We start from the raw sequence: 21,853 nt of genomic DNA on the forward strand, positions 1-21,853 counted from the left end.
AAACCAACAAAGAAACTAAGGAGATAAATAGAATATTAGAAAAGTTAGATATGACATACCTTTGGCATGATTTAAGCATAAAAAAGTGGCAACATAAGAAAATTAGAAGTACAAGGAATAGTCTACCTATCAGATGTGTGGAGAGGGGAAAAATTCATGACCAAACAAGGGATAGAGAGATAAGGTAAAAATAGATAATTCTGATTATATTAAAATGAAAGAAACAAAACCAATGCAACCAAAATTAGAAGAAAAGCAGAAATATGGGGAACAGTCTTTATACAAGTATCTCTCATAAAAGCCCAATTGCTTAAATAGATAGAGAACTGAGTGAAATTTATACTACAAGCCATTCCCCAATTGATAAATATTCAAAGGATGTGAACAGGGAATTTTCAGATGAAGAAATCAAAACTGTCTATAGGCATATGAAGAAATTCTCTAAATCACTTTTGATTAGAGAAATGTATATTAAAACAACCTGGGTAACATCTCACACCAATCAGATTGGCTAATAATGTAAAAGAAAAGAAAAATGATAAATGTTGGAGAAGTGGGGAAATTGAGGTACTGATTGGTGGAATTGTGAATTGATTCAAATATGCTAGAGAGCAATTCAAAATTATGTCCGAAACAAAACCAAGCTGTGCATACCCTTTAGTGCAGCAATATTACTTTTGGATCTGCATCCCAAAGAGATCATAAAAATGTGGGAAAGGACCTGCACGTGCAAAAACATTTATACCACCCCTCTTTGTGGTGGTCAAGAATTGAAAATTTAAAGGATATCCATCAGTTGGGGAGTGACTGAGCAAGCTGTGGTATATGAATGTAATTGAATATTATTGTGCAAATAGAAATGATGAGCAGGCATATTTCAGCAAAAACCTTGGAAAGACTTATGTGAATTGATGCAAAGTGAAATGAGCAAAACTGGGAAAACATTGTGTAATGATGAACTATGAATGTCTTGGTTCTTTTCAGCAACAGACTGATAAACGACAAGTACAAAGAAGACTCAAAGTAAAATGCTGTTCATATCCAGATAAAGAACTGATGGACTCTGAGTTCAGATCAAATGATTTTTTTTTTCACTTAGTTTATTCTTTCTCACTTTTTTTTCCTTTTGATTAGTTTCTTCTTTTGCATTTGTGACTAATATGGATTTTTTTTTTCCAGGAGAGTACATGTATAAACTACATCAAACTGCCTATCATTTTCAGAACAGGAGGGGGAGAGAAGGAGGGAGGGAGAAAAATTTGGAAATCAGAATCCTGTAAAAGTAAATGATAAAAAATTTCTTGACATGTTACTAGGGTGGAAATGCTGTTTAAAAAAAGAAAGGTATTGGAAGATTAAGTATAAAGAATAAGAAAAAAATTCATAGTTGCTGCAACTTAACTTATAAAAATACTTGTAATAGTAAGTTAGGGATAGGATGAAGCCAAGATTCATCTTGATTATAAGTTCTCTTCATCTCTCTTTCTTTGTCTTTCTCCCAGTCTCTGTCTCTATTTCTCAGTCTTTTTACAATTGTCTATCTCTGTTTCTTTGTCTCTTACTCTCTCTATCTCTGTTTCTCTGTCCATGTCTGTCTATCTCTGTTTCTGTGCCTCACTTTTTCTCTCAATCCTTCTGTCTTTCTCTTTCTCTATCCCTCTCTGGCTTTCTCCCAATTTCTTGCCATGAATTCAGTTTCCAGCTTTATACCTTTCAAATTGCTAACCCACTTATTAAGAGGCCACACAGAGCTAAATTTGTAATAACTTCTACTTTAATTTGTTTCCTGTCTAAAATGTCCAGGGATTTGTTCTTTGTTTACTTGTTAGATGGGCAGGGTTATTCACCTGCAATGGAAATAACCTGCCATTTCTGCCATTAATCATCACTTTGCAACCTTTCCACTGAATCTTGCCCCAGGTATTTCATACAAATCCTATTCGCCCTAATATTATAAACAGCCTGTCAAAGACAAAGTTTGGCCCTTTTCCTAGTATTTCCCTTCTATTTTGGACTTTCTGTATTTCCGTACATATTCAATAACTTTAGTGAATTCCAAAAAGAGAGACCCAGGGGTAGAATAATTTTAAAAAAAAAATTAACTTCCTAGACCTTGCGGCCTATTGCCTCATACACAAAAACAATAATACAATATGTCACATAGTGCTATATTTCTAGATCTTTAGAAATAAATATTCCAAGTGTGAAAAACCCTCTTACCAAGCAAGAAAAATGAAAGATAATACAAGGTGTCATATATATAAAACAAACCTACTAGAAGGTCATGTCTTTAGGCAGGCAAACATTTTAAGGAAGGAATGTGTCTCCCAAAGTGGAGTTTGGCATATTTCATCTGTAGTTCTGGCTCTCCCATTAACTAACTGTGTTACTTTAGACAAATCATTTAATTAATTTTGTCCTCACTATTCTCCTTTGGAGAGTGTTATATCTGCCTAGAATGATTGCAAAGGATAGAGAAAGGGTGGAGCCAAGATAGCAGAGTAGAAGGATGGACCTGTAGAACCTCTCCCCCCACAGCCCATAAAATACCTGTAAAAAATGACTCTAAAATAATCTAGAGCAGCACAAGCCACAAAACAACAGAGTGAAAGAGATTTCCAGTCCAAGACAGACTGGATGGCTGACAGGAAAGTTTTATTGCACCAGGCTCAGAGTGAAGAGCAACCTAGCCTTGGTCGTGTAATGCAGCATGGATCAGGGCAGGCTTCAGGGTGTAACCCACAGCAGCTGCAGTTCCCAGATTCCTCAACCCCAAAATACCAAAGACAGCTTCAAAGGTCAGTGAGAAAATTCTTTCACCTGGGTGACAGGGGAGCAGGGTCCTCCCCTAGCCCTAGCCCCAACTGGCCCCACACTGCAGGAGCATCCATTTCTGGAACCCTCCACCTAAAGACCCTGGGGGAATGAAGCAGCTGATCTGAATCTCAGCCCTGAATGATGGTCCTGGGGTGAGGAGGAGCACTGATTGATGGAGCTGGTGGGGGCTCTGGAGAGGGAATTCTACTCATAGATCCTGGATAGAAAAGGTTGTGGTTGCTCCCAGCCCAGACTGCAGAGAAGTAGAGGACTAAACTCCTCTCCCTTCATTGTGCCATCTTGGAGGAATTGAGAACTTACAGGTCGCCAGAGTATAACCTCCTCTTAACAAAGGAATCAAAAGTCAAGTAACTTACTGGTAAAATGTCCCAAAAAAGAGGAAAAAATGACTACAGAAGGTTACTTTCTTGGAGAACAAATATTTTCCTCCATCCTTTCAGTTGAGGAAGAACAATGCATACCAACAGAGGAAGACATCAAAGTCAAGACTTCTGCATCCAAAACCCTCAAAATAAATATGTAATGGTCTCAGGCAATGGAAGAGCTCAACAAGAATTTTGAAAATCAAGTAAAAGAGATGGAGGAAAAATTGAGAAGAGAAATGAGAGCAATGCAAAAAAAACCATGGAAAGTGAGTCAACAGCTTGCTAAAAGAGACCTAAAAAAAATAACAGCTTTAAAAACAGACTGACTCAAATGGTAAAAGAGGTCCAAAATGACAATGAGGAGAAGAATGCTTTAAAAAGCAGAATTATCCAAATGGAAAAGGAGGTTCTAAAGCTCACTGAAGAGAATACTTTTGAAAAATTAGAATTGGCCAGATGGAAGCTAATGACTTTATGAGAAAGCAAGAAATTACAAAACAAAACCAAAAGAATGAAAAAAAAGAATGGAAGACAATGTGAAATATCCCATCGGAAAAACAGCTGACCTGGAAAATGAATCCAGGAGAGGCAACTTAAAAGTTTTGGGACTGCTTGAAAGCCATGATCAAAACAAGAGCTTAGACATTATCTTTCATGATCAAAGAAAACTGTTCTGATATTGGAAAACCACAAGGTAAAAATATTGAAAGAATCCACCAATCAGATCCTGAAAGAGATCAGAAAAGAAAAACTCCTAGGAACATTGTAGCCAAATTCCAGAGTTCCCAGGTCAAGGAGAAAATATTGCAAGCAGCCAGAAAGAAACAATTCGAGTATTGTGGAAATATAATCAGGATAACACAAGATTTAGCAGCTTTTACATTAAGGGTTTGGAAGGCATGGAATATGACATTCCAGAAGTCAAAGGCACTAGAATTAAAAGCAAGAATCACCTACCCAGCAAAACTGAGCATAATACTTCAGGAGGAAAAATGTTCATTCAATGAAATAGAGGACTTTCAAACATTCTTGATGAAAAGACCAGAGGTGAATAGAAAATTTGACTTTCAAACACAAGAATCAAGAGAAGGATGAAAAGGTAAACAGAAAAGAGAAATCACAAGGCACTTACTAAAGCTGAACTGTTTACATTCCTACACAGAAAAGTATTATTTGTAACTCTTGAAACTTTGCTCAGTATTTGAGTATTTGGAGGGATTATACACACACATATGTGTGTGTATGTATGTATGTATTTATACATACACAGAGTTGAATAGGAAGGGATGATATCAAAAAATTAAGGGGTGAGAGAGTAATATATTTGGAGGAGAAAGGGAGAAATGGAAAGGGGTCAATTATCTCTCATAAAACAGGAGAGATAAAGTTTTTCCAGTGGAGGGAAAAAGGGGGGAGATAAGAGAGAAAAGTGTAGCTTACTCTTATCACTTTTGGCTTAAGAAGAGATTAACATGCACATTTCATTTGGTATGAAAATCAATCTTACACTACAGGAAAGTGGGGGAGAATGGAGTAAGTAGGGTGAGGGAATAATAGAAGGGAGGGTAAATGGGAGGAGGGAGTAATTAGAAGTAAACATTTTAGAGGAGAGAGAAGGTCTAAAGAGAGAATAGAATGAATAGGGGGCAGGTTAGGATGGAGGGAAATACAGTTAGTCTTTCTCAACATGACTATTATGAAAGTCTTTAGGAAAACTACACATCTATAGCCTATATTGAATTGCTTGCCTTCTCAATGGATATGGGCAGGGAGAAAGGAAGAGAGAGAAGTTGGAACTCAAAGTTCCAGGAATGAATGTTGAGAACTGTTTTTGCATGCAACTGCAAAATAAGAAATACCGGTAATGTGGTACAGAAATCTGTCTTGCCCTGTCAGAAAAGAGAGAAGATGGGGATAAGGGAAGGGAGGAGTGTGAAAGAAGAGAGGACAGATTGGGCGAAGGGGTAATTAGAATGCATGGTGTTTTGTGGTGGGGAAGGGGAGAGATGGGGAGAAAATTTGAAACTAAATATCTTAGAAATGAATGTTGAAAACTAAAAATATGTAAATATATTTAATAAAAAGAAAGGGAAAGAGAAAGATGTTCTATAGTGAACAGGATAAAGAGAAGGTTGATATAATTAGGGAAGTAAAATCATCTCATTGATGATATGATTTCTGGTCCTAGATTTTCCATGGCTATCTCCAGAATCCCATGCCTCGACCTCTCTCTGTATTCTTTTCTATCTCCTGAATTTCCTGGCTTCTTTCATGTTTCTGCTTACATCCCACCTTTTGCAAAAAAAAAATCTTTACATGTCTCATTGGATTAGCAAATTCCATCTGAAACACCTCCAATTTACTCTTGTACCTATGTAATGGTTTACATGTTTTATCTGACTTTAGATTTTGTGCTTTCTGAAAGAAGAAATACTTCTTTTATTGTCTCTGTACCCCCAATACTTAGTGGAATGCCTATAACAGAATAAGTTCTTGTACATAATGTTTCTTGACCTCTGAGTTACTAATTGATTCATGGCTAAAGGTCTGTTGCTCTTCTCTCTCGTTGTCAAGGACACTAAGATTTTTACAGATGCCCAATTTCACTATTTATCATCTTCAGTTTCTCACTCTTATTCTCATTCACTCAACATATTGACTCAGTTGCCAAATTTTTCATATCTACATCAACAATATATTTCTGAAATTTATCCTCTTCTCCCTAGTGATGGAACATCCTAATTTGTCTTTATGTCTGCTAATGTGATTCCCTAAAATACAGATATGATCATACTCTTCCCTTATACAATTAACCTCAGGAAATTCTTATTACCTATTAGGTCAAAAACTGGGTTCCCCTGATAATACTAATTATGTGAACATGGACAAATCATGTAAAATCTCAGTGCCTTAGACAATTTCCTGTGACTACAAGTTTTAAATCTGCATTGTGCAGTGTTCCTGCACTGAAATTGACGAAATCACAGGTATTAACAATAATTATAATAATGATGAGGATGAGGATGATGTTGATGATGATGATAGGGTATTATAAACCTCCTATGTATATAGATTGTGGCCTAACCTGTCTATAATATTGATTATAATTGTATATATATATATATATATATATATATATATATATATATATATATATATATATACATACATACATATATATGTGTATATATACACATATATATGTGTGTGTGTGTGTGTGTGTGTGTGTACATATATATGTATGTGTATATATATATATATATATATATATATATATATATATATATATATATATATATATATATCATCCAGGTAGACTGTGTTGTCTTTCCCTAATCAAGCTCAGAGTTAAGGAAGGATTCTGTTATAAAGAGTCAGCCTTCCAACACAAATAATCCTATCTGACCCACAAATTAAGTTTCATGTTATGTGACAAACAGCAGATCATTAAGCTATCTCTCTCTCACCCAAACTAGAAGAAAATAGCCAGCAGGGACTCAGTTTCAACTGAAAAATGACTTGGGTGTATTTCTTTCTCGCAGATCTTCTCTTGGGGAATGCTGGGTAATACTCTTTGGTGTGACAAAAATTAACATCGCTAGAATTCAGATCCCAGGAAAGGCAAATATAGTCTCTCTCTCTCTCTCTCTCTCTCTCTCTCTCTCTCTCTCTAAATATATATATATATATATGTATATATGTGTATATATATAATATATATATATAATTGTAATTATATTTAGTTGAATATAATTATGTATATGTATATATAATTTTATATATACATATGTATATATGATTAAATAAGATTATTTAATACAGAGTCATTCTCTATTGACAAAAATCCTGCTCAAGGTTTTCATTTTATTTACCTTTTTTTATCACCTGAACATCCTCCTTCCCCCAAACGGAGAAAATCCTTTTGTGTTCAGATTCCCACATGAAAGCACCTGGAGCCAGGATTAGAAAACTGCTTTTTAATTTCTGCATTTGTGACTTTCAATGCAACCACCCAAGTGTGCAAATGAACTCAAGTTTTTTTAATTGCAAGGCTTTCTACAGGTTTCCCTTCCTGTTCACCAAGCTACCCTGCTGGCAGAATTAGTGGGTTCTGTATCCAGGGTTGCAATCTATCTAATTGAGTTAATGTAATTGGCATTTACACAAAGAATTATTTTTCCCCTCCATGTCAAGTTTGTCAGCCCATCAATAACAATAGTTTGCTGTGTCTGGCTCTTGCACCCGCTGTGGTGGTTGTCTTTCCTGGGATTTAAATTCTAGCGATGTTAATTTTTGTCACACCAAAGAGTATTACCCAGCATTCCCCAAGAGAAGATCTGCGAGAAAGAAATACACCTAAGTCATTTCTCAGTTGAAACTGAGTCCCTGCTGGCTATTTTCTGCTAGTTTGGGTGAGAGAGAGATAGCTTAATGATCTGCTGTTTGTCACACAACATGAAACTTAATTTGTGGGTCAGAAGTGATTATTTGCATTGGAAGGCTGACTCCTTATACTAGAATCCTTCCTTAACTCTTAGCTTGATTAGCGAAAGACCACACAGTCTACCTGGATGCTAAAAACATAACCTGTATTTTTATTACAACCATGCTTCCTTTGGCTGTATACTTAGCTCCTGACATCATGCTATCTTAGAGCATAGGAATGGTGCCATAGTATTGATGCAGAGAGAATATTAGACAGTATTTCTCAAAAAACAAAATTGTTTCATCTGTTTCTGGGAACATGGGTATATAGTAAAAGACTTAAAGAAATCTCCTTCCTCTTGCCCCCCAAAATAAAACATTTTCATTAGTGTGCTGTTTTATTTTTTATAGCAAAGTTATTAGAGGGATACCTGCCTCCCCTACAGAGACACTGTCCCCATAAAAAAATGAGAAAAGTTAAACCAAGAAAGTAATTGATAGCCTATGTAGCAGTCCATATCCATAGTCTCCCTTCTCTCTACAAAGTAAAAGGAGAGATGTTTCAGCATTTTCCCCTGCAAGCAAAATTGATCACCACAATTAATATGAATCAAACTGTCCCTTATTATTTCAATGTAATAGCATATTTCTTCTCTTTTTAAAATTCTGCATGGGTTTATATGTCTTCCTTTGAATTTTTCTGAGTACCCGTTTTGGTTTTTTTGTTTGTTTGTTTGTTTTTTTTGGAGTGATATCATTCCATTCAGCAACCTTCGGTTTTCTGTATGGTTTCTGACTATGACAAACATGTAGTCTGAAGAATATTTTGATACATGTGGGATACTTCCTTCTTTCTTTTACCTTCTTGTGGTACATGCCTAGTTTCAATATTAAAGGCTGTGAGCAGTTAAAAATTTTTTTAAAAAGGAACAATTAAAGTAAACTTATTAGGTCTTTTCTATGGAGCCTTTCCAAGAGAAAAGTTGACAAACCCCCCTCTGTATATATGTCTAAAAGAATTGGACACAGTTTTAAACTCCAGAACATATATGGTACTGTAATTATTAGTCACCCTTAAAGAATATACAATGGGACATGTGCATGTACATGCATCTGCATTATACATAAATGTATTCACTCAGAGAAGTATATATGCATATAAACAATGCATCTAAAAATAAATACATATATGTATGTGTATCTATGTACATTATAACATAAACAATACATGTACAAATGTATAAAACATGTCTGTATGCCTAAGGAGAGGCATAAACACAATACATATATGTCTTTTCAAAATTCAACTTTTGTAACTGAATAGAAATCATTGATTTGCTTTAGATACAGTTTTATTCATCTACACATTTTTCAGAATCATAAAAACAGATAGTTGGAAGAGACTTAAGAGGTCATCTAATTTAAGTCGTATATAAAAGTTTATCCACAATACAATACATTCAGTAACAAATCTAACCATTACTTGCAAACTTCCAATAAGAGGAAACTTAGCATCTTCCACTGCATCGCATTCCATTTTCAGACATCTCTAGTTTGTGTTGATTTATGTCCTGATAGCTAACCTAGTTGTGATTACTCATTGTTTCTCACCCTGATCTTTGGAGACTAACAAAGCAGGTCTAATTTGATTTCCGCTTAACAGTCATTCAAATATCTGAATACTGAGAACTCCAGCACTGCTTTCCCTCAACCTAATCTTTGCTTTTCCACAGTAATCATCCCTAATTCCTTATATAGTATGTTGTCTCAAGCTTCTTCCATTCATCACTTAATCAAAAGATTTTATTAAGCATACATCATGTACTAGGAGGTGGGACTACCAAGAAATAAGTTAAAATTCAGTACCCTCAACAATTTTATATTAGGTTAGAAGATGCAATATGTATACCTATAAGTGTATGTTAATCATACTCTGAAAATTTAAAAAAGTTTGGGGGAAGTGGAGATGGAGAATAGAAGATCTGTAGCACGTACATTCAGAATGTCTCACATCTTGCTTGCCTTGCTATGGATGCTCTCCCATTTCCCAGTGTCATCACTATACAGAGCTTAGCGTTCAAAATTGCACATAACCATTTAGATCATGTCTCACTACTTCACAATGCAGGCATATGCTACCTTCCTAGCCCTACTATAAGCCCTGATTAGTTCAGTGGAAGTGCTTTAGTTATGTATTTAACAAAGACTTAGATCTCATCTGGGTGTGTAAATGATGGACCAGTGTCTCCCTTCCTGTAGGAAAATGATATTGGAGTATGAATCACTGATCATAAACAGATAGGCTAGTCAAATTTGATTCCAATTTGAAAGAGATGATTGGTAATAGCAAGTGATTAGAATATGTAAAGTCACATCTTGACTAAATTTAAAGACTAACATTGCCCGCATATTAAAGTGACAGATATGTACTTGCATACCTTTGATTTGTAGGATGGATACATATTTTTGTGGATGACAAAATTCCGGAAAGAACTTATCAAGGTCAATTCTTTCAGATTAGGGTAGATATTGAAAGGGTAGATGTTGGAAAATCATTGTCAGAAAGACGTTCTAACATTGGTCTCTTTCAACATAATTTTTCTCTTATTCTCTTATTTTCTATATTCTGTTATTTCCATTTTCTGTTAGTATTTTCAATATCCCTTTTTCCAGGTTTAGATTGATTTTTTTTCTCTCATCTTTCATTGATTATTTACCAAAATCAGTCCATTTTTACCAAAGAGGCTACAAGGTTGAATGGAAGTATACCTCTCTCTTAATCCTTAAAGTTACCCCTCTTTTAAAAGAGCTCACCATTGCCTTAGTTTTTATCTGTGGTCATGTAACATAGTTGACTCATATTAAGATTTTGTTCTGTAAATAAATTTGGGGAATCTAAGGAAATACAGAATGTCAGAGCCTAGTGGAGTCTGTATAGAGAGATAAGATCAGCAAAATACAGCCCAAACCCAAAAGAGAAGGAAATGTGCATATCTGTCATTCTACAACTACTAGAAACTTGAAATCATCACAGAAACACAGACAGGAAAGAGAGGGGAAGGAGGGACAAAGAGAGAGAGAGAGAGAGAGAGAGAGAGAGAGAGAGAGAGAGAGAGAGAGAGAGAGAGAGAGAGAGAGAGAGAGGTATTCCTTGGTTTTCAAACAGTTGTTCTCAATAAGTTGTCACAAAGGGTAACAGGTGAGCTACAATGTTTTAAGGAATCAAGTGCCCTGGAGTGAGGGAAAACTTTGAGGTTAGCAGGTGAATTTTTTACTACTATGTATCTTTGTCAGTAAAAGAACATCCTTTGAGGGAAATCTATCAATTCTATCTGCCTCTTTAAGCTCACTTAATATCCTCTTAAGAAGGAAGGAGGTTAAAGTCATTCCCAATGCCTACAGGCTGTTGTATTAAATTAATGAGATTTTGAGTCAGCCCCAGCATAATCAGGAATCTTCCACTGGTGAGCTGGGCTTTCAGAAGAAATAGCAGCCATGGATTAACTGGAGAGAAGCAGAAACCTACTTTTGAGAGGTGATTTATTTTTTTTCTTTTTAAACTAAGGAGAAGTAATTAGTGGAGTAAGAATAAGACCAGAAAGAAGACTGGAGACGACAGTTTGGTATGATTAAAAGAAAACTGAATTTTCAGTTAGAAGATCTAGATTTTGGTTCCAAATCTATCATTTACCAATTTTAAAAATAAATGTTTGGGGCTCACTTATTTCATTTATAAAATTGTTTGATTAAATGACATCCTACATCCGAGTCTAACATCCTATGCACTTCAGCTTTGCCCTGTCCCTGAAACACAAGTAAACGAAGACTCTGGTGGTGTGGAGTAACTCTACATTGCAAGGAAACAGGATAACTAGCTGTTACCTATGTTAAATGTGCTATGTCCTGCTTCCATGACTTTTCATAGTCTATTCATCATACCTAATATGTGCTACCTCTACTTTTCTATCTTTCAGAATCCCTAGCTTTCTATAGGGAAAGGGAAAAGATGGACCCCATCTCTAGGAAGGCTTTCATGGTTACTCTCTCCCTAATTCACACTCAGTCAATTTAAGAAACACTTATAGTCAGAGGCAATTAAGTGGCTGAGTTGATAAAGCACTGGGCTTGGAATCAGAAAGACCCACATTCAAATCTAGTTTTATACACTTAGCAACTATATGACTCAGGACCAATCAGTTTCCCCAACTGTAAAATGTGACCAGTAACAAATAACACCTACTTTCCAGGGTTATTGTGCATCTTTCATGAAATAGGCAGCATGGGGCTCATTGAATAGACAAAAGGGCTTGGAGTCAGGAAGATCTCAATTCAAATCAGACCTCAGAAAATTATTAGCTGTGTTAACTTGATCAAGTCATTTAACCTCTGTTTGCCTTAATCTACTAGGTAAATCACTCCAGGTACTTATCATATGAAAGGCTATGTACTCTAAGATTCCCATTCATCTTCTCTGTATATCTTATATAGATGTAAGTTACAAACATATTGTCAAGTTTCCTAAGGCCACTCCATTCCAATTGAATAGAGTTAACTTCTCTCTTCCAGAGGAAAAAACAAGTGTTTTTTAAAATTTAAAAGATCTGAGTTCAAATCTTCTTGACATTGATATTTAATCATTTAAACTTTCAAAATTTTTCTTGTATTTTATTTCATTTTCCTTCAAAATAAGTGTTATTATTATTCCTACATTATATGTGAAGAAAATTGAGAGAAGATTTAGTAAGTGCCTTGCTCAAGATGACGCAAGAGTTTCAGAAGTGGGATTAGAATCCAATTCTTCCTGAATCCAAGTAGAAATTTCTATACACTACATCACTCTGTGTGACCTTGGTGAAGCCCTATCTGAATTGGTGACATTATTTCCCCTTCCTTTGGCTTGAATTTCTTTAGCTACCAAGTGAGAGATTTGGAGTAGCTAGTCTTTAATTTCCCTAACAGCTTTAAATTTATTTTTTTATGAGAAGACCTTGCATGCATATACTATGAGTGTATTATGGTTTCAATACGCTTTCTTTTTCTGGCTTAGGAACATAGACCTTCTTTCTTTAGAGTTGTGGGGTTTGTGATAACAAAACAGATGATTTCTAACAGAACTTTAGGAAAAGAAGTTATCTTATTCTGAGGGCTACTTGTATATAAATCTGAAAAGACAGAACTAAGAGAGTAATGTTAAGCTAACTAAACATTCTTGATTTATCTAGAGCACAGATGGAGAACTATGGCCTTGAGGTCACACGTGGCCCTGTAGGTCCTTAAGTGTGACCCTTTGATTGAATATAAACTTGATAGAATAAATCCCTTAATAAAAGGATTTGTTCTGTAAAACTTGGACTCAGGCAAAATGTTACACCTAAGAACTACTTACAAGACCACTTGTGACTTTAAGGCCACAGGTTCTTCATCATTAACTTATAAATATTCTTTATTTTAATTGATTAAAAAAAGATAGTCAATATAGATCCTATTTTAAATGATGTGAATATTTGAAGAAGGAAACCTACACACACATACACATTTATGGTAATAAAAACATAGAGTTAGATAAATGAAAAGAATCAGAGAATAGACATTTAGCTGATGAATTATCTGCAACAGTATAAAGGAGAGGTGCTAACTGTATTCAATTAATTGTGTCATAGTCTTTTGTATAATTTGTACATCATAGATATGTTTCCTAAATTCATATCCATGCTTCTGCAACTTACCTATCACTATAAAAGACAAAACAAAATCCTATTTTTTACCTAGACTTTCTGACTAAGCCCATTCATTGCACATCTGTCCAGGTTTTTATAAACTAACTGGGAGGTCTTAGACAGAAAGGATTATTAGTCAAGCATTCATCTTTCCTTTAGAACTCCAAGTACCAGTTGTAAAGGTCAGAAGGGGCAAAGGGATCACCCAAATTGGCAGAAAGATTAACCCAGTAAATGGCAGAACAGCTAAATAGATGAATCAACTATTGATGAAATTTAAAAGAAGAATTTTTTTTGGAAAGCCAGGATAATGAATTCCTATGTGCATGAGTGTTAGCAGCACCTCATGTTTGGAGGAAGTCCAACATATCTGCAAATTCCACTAATTCCTCCACTCTTCTTCTGTCTCTTGCTTTAGTAATATTTTATGCATATTATGGCAGGCTTGTCAATAAGTATTCAATATACTAAAGATATCAGTTTTCAATCTTTGATTTAAGACTGAAATGGAGGGATAGAGACAAGATAGCACAGAAGAATCACTGAAAATGATCTCTCCCAAATTCCTCTCCAAACAACATTAAAGTGTCTCAAATTGAATTCTGTAGCAGTAGTGTCAACAAAAGATTTGAGTGATTTATTTTTTTTTCCAGCCCAAGACAACAAAGAAGGTTGAAAGGAGAGTTCTTGGACACTGAGGTAGAGGCTGGGTTGGAGTAGACACTGTTTGGTAACTCCATGGCATACCGTTAGTTCTGGGACACAGTTCCTGGCAGAGAAAGGTGCCTGCAGTCACAAGGAACCAGGACTGTGGTCAGAGTTCCAGGGAAGAGAAGAGTGTTAGAACTTGTGGCTATAAAGAAACAAGGACCTTACCTGGGTTAAGAATAGAGCACAGACCAGGAGAGCAATGAGCACTCCTATCTCAGGATCACACAATATTGGAAGTAGAGATAAGTTATAAAACACCAGAATTAGTTCTGAAAACATCAATGCAAGCAAAAAAAAGCTTGAAACTTGAGATATCCTCACCACTCTCCACATGATGATAGTCCAACTTTACCATAAGGCTCAAAGTAAACCAAAAATATAATACAGATTGGACAAAGTGAGCAAACAACAAGCTGCAGTCTCAAAGAAGCTGCTAATTGAATACAGTTCCAACAACAATTCCTGGAAGAACTGAAGAAACTCTCTCTCTCTCTCTCTCTCTCTCTCTCTCTCTCTCTCTCTCTCTCTCTCTCTCTCTCTCTCTCTCTCTCTGTATTACACACACACACACACACACACACACAGGAAAAGTTGAAAGGAAGAATTGAGAGCAATGGAAAAAATCATTAAAAATGAATTAACAATTTTGTAAAAGAGGAATAAAAATACTGAAGAAGATAATATCACAAAGAAGCAGAATTGATCTAGAGGAAAACAAGACAAATCCTCACTGAAGAAAAGCATTCCTTAAAAACAATCAAAATGAGTGATATTGAAAAAGAGGTAAAAAAGCTCATAGAAGAAATTCATTCCTTAGGTACTACACTTGGACAAATGGAAAACAATTCCACAAAACAGAAAGAAACAGTAAAACAAAGTCAAAAGAATGAAAAAATAAGAAATGTTATCTTAAAAACCACTGACCTCCTGTAAAATAGTTCAAGGAGAGATAATTTAAGAATTAATGGACTACCTGAAAGTCATGATCATGGAAAAATTCTAGATGTCATATTTTAAGAATTAATAAAGAAAAATTTTCCTGATATACTGAATCAAGAGGATGAAATAAGTACTGAAAAATTCTACCAATCATCTCCTGAAAGAGGTCCTAAAATGAAAACTCCCAGGAATATTATAGTCAAATTCTAGAGCTCCCAAGTAAAAAAGTCAGGAGTAGTAGTCATGATTTCAGAAAGAGCAAAACCAAAAAGAGACCTTATTAAAAAAATAAGAGAAAACAATATTTTGCTTAAAGATATCACAGACTATCAAATAACACCAATAATAAACATAGAGGTAACAAATGGCAGCTCTCCCAAATTGATATATGAAAAGTGAAATGAGTTGCAGGAGGAAATAGGAATTCAAACTATATTAGTGGAGCTCAACTTTCCCCTTACAGAAGCAGATAGATCTAACCATAAATAAATAAGAAATTGAGGAAATGAATAATATTTTAGACATGCCATTCTTCCTGGAGAACACTATGGAAGAAAACTGAATGGGAACAGAAGGGAGTATATATATATATATATATATTTTCTCAGCTGTATATGTCACCTTCAAAAAAATAGCCATATGTTAAGATATAAAAACTTCACAAACAAATGTAGAAAAACAGAAATATTTAATATACTCTTTTTCTGACTATAATGCAATCAAAATTACACTCAATAGAGGGCCTTGGAAGCATAGATCAAAAATTAATTGAAAACTAAATTAGTTATTCATAAAGAATAAGTGAGTCAAAGAACAGATTACAGCAAAAATCTATAATTTTATTAGAGATAAAGACAACAATGAGATAATATACCAAAATCTGAGGGATGCAGACAAAATAGTACTTGGAAAACATTTATACCTCTAAAAATTCTCAGATCAATTTAAAAAAGAGATCAATGTATTGAGTATGCAATTAAAAAACACTAGAAAAAAAGAACCATTTAAAAATCGTCAATTAAACATCAAAACGAATCCTGAAAATCAATAGCTTAATTAGTAAAATTAAAAGTTTTTAAAATGAACAAATAATTGAAATAAATAAATAAAATTAGGAACTGCTTTTATGTAAAATAGAAAAACAATTGGTTAATTTTATTTTAAAAAAAAGAAAGAAAAATAAATTATCCATATCCAAAAGGAAAAGGGTAAATGCGCCACCAGTGAAGATGAAATTAAATCAGTTACCAATATCTATTTTGCTTAATTGTATGTGTCAATAAAACTGACAATCTGAGTGAAATGAATAGTTAAATTTTTTTTTAAATGCCCAGATTAATAGAAAAGGAAATAGAATACTTCAGAAACTCAATCGCAGAAAAAAGAACAAGCCAAAAATTAGTTCCCTAAGAAAAAAATCACCAGAATGATGTACATGTAAATACTACCAAACATTCAAAGAACAATTAATTTCAATATGATTTATACTATTTTTAAAAAATAGGCAAAACAATAGTCAGTCCTACTAAATCCATTTTATGTAAGACATAAATACTATTTTGATACCTAAATCAGGGAAAACAAAAACAGAAAAAAGAAACCTAAAGACCAATTTGTCTTATAAATACTGATGCAAAAATTTTAAGTGAACTATAAACAAGAAGAGTACCAGAATATGCCACAAAGATTATACACCATGACCAGCTGAGATTTAGACCAAGTGTACTTGGCTAGTTCAATATTATGAAGGGTATTAACATAACTGACTTTTTTAACTAAAAAACAACGTAAATATTATATCAACAGATGTAGAAAAAGTTATTGACAAAATATAACACCTATTCCTATTTGAAACACTAAAAACAACATAAACTGAGACTTTCTTTAAAAAGATAAATGGTATTGATTTAATACAAGGAGTTAGTATTATCTGAAATAGAGGTAAACTAAAAGTCTGCAAAAAGATCAGATGGGAAGTAAGCATGGCCATTATCACCAGTATTATCTAACATTGTACTTGAAGTGCTAGCTATATCAATAAGAGAAGAAAAATAAATTGAATCAGAGAAGATTTAGATATTAGAAAAGTTGATTGTGATGTGACAGTTGGGCATCTATGTCCCATACACAACTATGAGAAAGTGGTAAGACTGACAATTGGCTTTAGAAACTACTCATAGTTTGCAGTGAATGGAATGAATCGAAGCCAGGCCAAGACAATCAGTATTGGTAGTTGACTCCAGAACAGACATTAAGAATTACCTGGTCTTATGGAGAATGTCAGATAGCCTGTGTGTATTTTATTTTAATTGTTTTTCTCTTGAATTCTACCACATTTCTCCATTATTCTATATAAAATTTAGAAGTTCCATGAACCCAATTTTATCAAAGGTAATTAAAAACTGATAAGTAGCATTTTGTTAGTTTATATTGAATTATGATTAAATTGTTGAAATCAGTGCACCAATATCTAGATTCTTAAGGCACTATTTTTCTTCGTTTTATTTTTTCTTTCTAAATTTTTCTTACTTGTACCTCATTCCATTCTTTAGTTGAACAAGGTCCTGAAACTGCATGTCAACAAAATGGTTAACTTGCTTTGTGATAGCCATTTAATTGAATACTAAAAATTTATTTTAACATTCATTTAATCTAAAACTGTTATTTGGGGAGAGGACTCTAGGAAGACAGTGATCCAAGCTGTTAACATTTCTCCAACAAATAACATGAAATAATGCTTCAGGGAGAATATAGAGCAATAAAAATAAGTAAGAGTAGGGGCAGAAAAGAGATCCTCCTGAAACAATCAGAATATCTGAAGAAAAGTCTCAAGATGAGGGCTGGTCCCTGTGAAGAGTAAACACCTCCAGGACAGATTCTAGATCCACTTAAACAACAAGAGACAAGCTCTAGGCTTAGCGGAGGCGGGAGGATTCCTCTACCTGGTCACAGAAACTTTTAATTAGGAGTGTTGGGCGTCTGTGCTGGGGAAGATAGAGGGAACCTCTGCTGACAAAGAATGCCATATGTAGCAGTACTGTGGAGATGTAGTGGGGGTGGGAAGGAATCATTGCATGCGTGGCAAGTGCTGAAGCAGTGAAACATCGATGTGCCCAATGGTTGTGGGCACTTACAGGAGGCTGGAGATCTTGGCTCCAGTTCCAGGGTAGAGTGAGCACTGAAGGAAGAACTGAAGTCAGAGGCACCATCCTCCATACCCCAGGATTGGAGATGAACATAAAAATTAAGGTACTACAAATTTTTTTTTTAAAAAATGTATACACAAAGGAGAAAGCATCCAACCACAGAGAGTTACTATGGAAATAAAGTCTGGGGTTCATCTTCAGAGGATAATACTGAAGCAAAGAATGTAAAGTCAAATGGTCAACTGGTCAAAAAGAATTCATTGAAGAAATTAAGAGACTTTAAAATCAAATTAATGAGATTGAGTAAAACCTTAAAAAAAGAGAAATCCAAGGAAAACAAGAAGTTTATGGACAGAAAGTCAACCAACTGGAAAAGGAGATCAAGAATCTTAAGGACAAAAGCAACTCCTTGAAAATCAGAATTGGGCAAGGGGAAGCCAGCAAAGTTATAACGGAGCAATAAATAATAAAACAAAATATAAAGAATGAAAAAATAGAATAGAATGTGAAACATAAGATAAACATGTGATCTGGAAAACACATCTAGAAGAGAAAACAAGCATAATTGGACTATGCGAATGTTATGATCAAAACACAAATATTGACACAATAATACAAAAAATAATGAAAGAAGATTGTCCCGAAGCATTATAAAAAGAAGGGAAAGTGAGATAAATTTTAAAAATCATCACCTGATAGAGATACTACAAGGAAAACCTTTATGAATATTATAGTCAAATCCCCAAACCCCCAGTTCAAGTATAAATATTATGAGCAACAAGAAAAATAAATTAAATGTGATGGCACCACAATTAGAATCACACAAAACCTAGTAGCTTTAATATTACTACTGCAAATCTTGGAACACTCACTATATATCAAAAAAATATATATAGTGAAAATTTAATGAGCTGACAGACAGATTTTCAGGACTTTGTTAAAAATGATTGAATTTGATAGAAGATTTTACATACAAAATCCAAGAGAAATACAAGGTACATAGACAGTTTACCTTTCATGTATGTAAAATGCAAAATAAATAATTTATATCGTTATTAGTAATTGAATAGTTTGTAAAAAACATTGGAGTAGAACTGAATACAATATGACTTTAAAAAGTAAAACCATTTAGGAGCAGCTAAAATGAGTAATAATTTAATATAAATGAGGTATGAGAGGAAGAACCAACACAGGAATTAGATGGGGGAAGAGGACTATTAGTTCTGGAACCCTACTTTCATTAAGAATGGATTCAAGAGACAATAATACATACATACACACATACATACATACATACATACATACATACATACATACATACATATGTGTCTTCTAAATTCAGAAAGAAATAAAAGGCTAAGAGGATGCGGGTGAGGATGGTGGTGGGCTCTATCAAGGGGAAGAGGAGGGAAGAGGTTTAAAGAAGGAGGTATAGAATGGTGTTTAGATTAATGAGTATGGAAAGACAAGTGAGGGATCCTTGAGGAGGGGTACATAAGTAAAAGGAGGGTAAAGTAGCAATAGAAGTAAAGTACTGGAGTTAGGAGGGATGGGAAATAAGAGATATGCACAAACATAAAAACAGATCAGAAGTAGAATTTGTTAGGGAAGGTATATGTCTATATATGCATGTATACGTATATATGCATATGTGATTCTATATATCTATATATAAACATATCTGAGATTAATTGTATCCTTCTGGGTGGGGGGAGGGGAAAAGAACAAAGTAAAAAGTGCACAGCAGAGAACAAAAACCAATAACAAGGAAGGAAAAAACAAACAATGGACTACTCTCAACACAAGACGTAGTATTTATTATATAGGCTTTAGAAATGGAAATTTATGACTATATATTTTGAATCCTTTCCTATATTCTACTGTGCACATATCAAGTTCTTTTCTTATTTTGTATTTGTTTCAATATTTAAATTTATAATGTTGCTTTTTCTTTTCTTACTGTGAATTTTAGCTTCAGTAGAGAAAAAAAAAGCTGTCATTCTACTAGTGAGGGACCTGAGATTGAAGACTATGCTCAAAGTCATCTAGTTCATTAATGTAGGAAACAGGATTGGAAAAATGCATCCAGTTCCCACGTTGTGAGTGCTAGTTCCGCTATATCTCACCACCTGTCTTTACTATCAGATTCTTGGACATGATAACCATTTTCCTGATGAACTAAACAATTGCAACAAAACAGGGTTCCGAAAACTTTCAGAAGAAGCGGAGAGTGGGTTCAGTGAAAGGAAGAGGTGAAAGAAAGTAGATATTTTTTTTTTCATGAAAACAAAAGAAATAGCAAAATACTTCCATATTATATAGGTTGCTTTGGTCTTATTACCTTTACTTCTCATAAGAAGTTGTCTTAAACGTTATTTGTTCTTCATTCTCTGCTCATTCAGTTCCCATTATGCCTAATGAGAGACGCGTTCATTCCTTCTTTGGCTACCGGATTTCAAATATATGTTAATTCCGGATTCTGTAGCCTACAATGCCAAGAGAAAGTTGATCTCTTACTGGTCCATTAACCAAAATTCAAATGACCAAGAAAAGAATGAATATTCATGAGACATCATTTCTTTCTTTCTTTGTCCCTGCTTCTCTATAAAACAACTCTTTTTCTTCCATTCTGTATCCTGGTTAATAAACAATCTTCATTGAATATGAATAATTTTAATATTCTCTGCTTTAAAGATGGTGAAAACAACCAGGTAGATTGTCATTACTATTGTTGCAATTATTAATAATGTGTTTCATTTGCATGTTGTTTTTCAGTTCCCGACATTTAAAAATTCAGTAGTTCAATTAACCTTCGCTTACCCAACTATCCTTTTACTCTCAGAAAATTTCCCCAGATAGTGTCTTAGATAAAGTGATTGGAAGTTAGGTCCTCCTGACTCCATCTCCCACACTCTGCTCACTGAAACACCTAGGTTACATAATTAGCAAGCAAAACAGAATCCCAGTCAGGTTCTGTGACAGGAAACTTAGAATTCTGCTAACTGTATATCCCCTCACAGTCTTCTTAACCTTCATTAAGATTCTCCCCTCAATGCCTATGTAGGGAGCACATTTCAAAAAAGAGAACATATCATAATTGGGCAAGGAAATTACTCCCATAGATGTCAAAAGATCTGTATTTGAATCCAATATTTGTCACTGACTGATTCTATAGATTCTGCCAATTTATTATTCTTTCCTGTGTCTCAGCCCTACATACAAAAAAGGACTTATGCTAGACTATTTTAAGACTTTTCCACTTCAAGCAGTCTTAGATATTAATTAATTTTTTACTCTATATCAGTTAGGTATTTTAGCAAAACTCCATCAAAATGACCCAGGGAGATGAAAGCTCTAAAGAACCCAGGCTTATCTGATTTCCTGTACACTCCATTCCCTTTTCCCTTGATGAGTAATATTTCCAAAGACTAAACTCACCCTGCTTTACCAACCATGCAACTAGGGCTGATAATTTCTTTTGTTCTTATAATTCCAGCAACCTTACATAGAGTCTGTCCTAAGTAGATACATGCCATAGAATTTCTGACAGAAACACACATATAAAGGGAAAGACTCCATGTTTCTCCTCATAAGTTCTTATAATAAATTTGTCAATATCTTCCTGTGTGTATTTGATTGTTCTCATCTATTTGCTACCTTTTGTATAGATGATACAGTGGAGAGAAAGCTGGACATGTTACTTAATAGAACT

General features: G+C 34.4%; 1 long non-coding RNA gene across 1 annotated transcript in view; it reads right to left on the reverse strand.

Annotated features, from left to right (window-relative positions):
* The window catches only part of LOC140511955 (uncharacterized), a 35,926-nt gene extending 14,879 nt beyond the window's left edge, over positions 1-21,047 (reverse strand). Inside the window, exons 1-2 of the long non-coding RNA XR_011969731.1 lie at positions 20,962-21,047; positions 20,483-20,627 (exon numbers count right to left, since the gene is read on the reverse strand). This is a non-coding gene — a long non-coding RNA (uncharacterized lncRNA). The remainder of the gene's footprint in view (positions 1-20,482; positions 20,628-20,961) is intronic.
* Positions 21,048-21,853: the final 806 nt, after the last annotated feature.

The sequence above is a fragment of the Notamacropus eugenii genome, chromosome 6 (genome assembly GCF_028372415.1).
Source record: "Notamacropus eugenii isolate mMacEug1 chromosome 6, mMacEug1.pri_v2, whole genome shotgun sequence".
Lineage (NCBI taxonomy): Eukaryota > Metazoa > Chordata > Mammalia > Diprotodontia > Macropodidae > Notamacropus > Notamacropus eugenii.